Raw genomic sequence first — 2,090 nt, 5'->3', positions numbered from 1 at the left:
CCTGCGTTAAGTAAGTAAATAAATAGTACGAGTACATGCAAATAACGTATTTGACGGTTCATTTGTTTGGTTTTGCTTTAGTTTTTTGCACTTTCCACTTACTCTTTTTTTGGGTTGTGCATTTTGTCCGTATAACTCTCCACAGGTAGGTGTTCTAGCTGTCAGGCCTGGGGTTTGCTCTTCCCCCATCTATTTTGAGGTCTGCTGGCACACAAGCGAGGTGAACTACACGAGTTACGGAACATCTTGATTGGGTCACCTTGTCACGGTGGGATGGTTTTTACGCTCTCTTGATCAAAATAGAGTCAAATAAGTAGTCTACGTTATTTCATCATTAAAAAACTGCATCCCTCTAAGCTGTATGTAGAAACAGGAAGTCTATTTTCCCAGCATGAGTCATCATCAGAAATACAATCGTTAATTCCTGCAAAGTCCCTGGCAGGAGTGAGGAGCGGAGCAGTTGAAGAAGAGGTAGAGCTTGGCTGCCACGGACTTTGCAGTGATGTAGAATTGTAGTTCTAATGATGACTCGTGCAGGGAAAAAAAAATAGACTTCTATTTCTACATAGCGCTTATAAGAATTCAGCTAGCCAGTTTATAATCGCGTAAATGGAAAAGAGGCAAATTAACTGGGTAGAAGGGCAAAACGAGCAATTTGATGGGAGGAGGGCTTTTTTAAGTACAGACGTTTCTTTATGAAGAAAATAGAATGAAAAATGGTGGCATGTTCCATCTGATCGGATTATCATGTACAGCATCAAAGTATACCGCAAATTTCAAAAACTCCGTCTCATTGTGGCAAAAAACAGCCAGAATTTTAGCATTTTTTTTATCATGTCTATGAAGAATTTTTGGAACTTTGTACTTAAGAAAACTAAAATCCAACCTCATAAAGATAAAAAAATAATTTTACATTTTAGCTTGGCAATATTTTAGATAGTTGAAATCCTGGCTGCTATAGATCTATGATACATTTCTGTGTGCCATGGATGTCATCTGCTGCAGTAGGATTTGTAACACAATATGACTAATGTGTGGGATTAATTGATGTTTGCTTTTTGCTTTTAGTCTCCATTCTCGTTTCTTTATCGGTGTTGGCAGCATTTTCATTGTTACGCATTTCCTGGGCGCTCCTTCTCTATCTGTACGTATGACTCTGGTAACACCCAAATCCACAATCAGGGTCAACTTAGTACCCATAAATGGGAATGACATGCAATACCACATACAACCATAAGGCAAGAGTGGCGCTGTTCCTAGGAAACAAAAGTTATCGTAATGTCGATAAAATCTTACCTTTTATGGCGCGATCTATTGTTCTCAGTAACCAGGGAACTGAAGAGAAACTGCATGTGATTAATGATAGAAAATATTTAATCTTTTTGGAATGAGGAAGTAATAAATGCGCAAGTTACAATGCACGAGTGGAAAAAAAATCTGCAAAGGGGAATTCAGAGTAAAACAATGTTTTGTGTGTGAAGACAGGTATAAGGAAATAAGTACATTTTTTCCTCTGTGGTGACAGCCCAGGCATGAAAAGCACAAATGCCGAGATATGCTGCCTAGGAGCTACACGAAACAGATAACAATCAACGATAAGACGAGAGACATTGAAATAACACTGACAAAAAGCAAAGTAAATTATTAATCTCTCAAAGACACAAACAATTTTCACTTTTATGCTTTCACTTTTTCCTCCCCTTCTTCCACAAGCCATAACTTTTAGTTTTGTATTTGTCCCATCAACATAGACCTACAGCTTTAGCTTTTTTATTTTTCCATCCATGGGGCTTGTTTTTTTTAGTTATTGTTTTTATTGATACCAATTTTGTGTCACGCTGAGAGGGTCTTCGGCGAGGAAGGGGGACCTCAAACTGTCCCTGGAACTGGGACTCTAACAATGCCTGTTCCAGGGGTACTCCTAAAGGTAGAGATGCCTGAGTCTCCAACCTTACTATGCTCCTGTTAATGTCCTAAATTGTCCCTTCCCCCAGGAGTCCTGGGACAGATATGTTGGTGTATATATGCACACGACAAACAGGGATAACTAAAAGCAACTTACATACAAAAACACTCACCAAGGGTAGAGA

This window comes from Ranitomeya imitator, chromosome 10 (assembly GCF_032444005.1).
Source record: "Ranitomeya imitator isolate aRanImi1 chromosome 10, aRanImi1.pri, whole genome shotgun sequence".
Taxonomy (NCBI): Eukaryota; Metazoa; Chordata; class Amphibia; order Anura; family Dendrobatidae; genus Ranitomeya; species Ranitomeya imitator.
The sequence above is the reverse complement of the archived record's forward strand: the minus strand, read 5'-3'. Positions refer to the sequence as shown.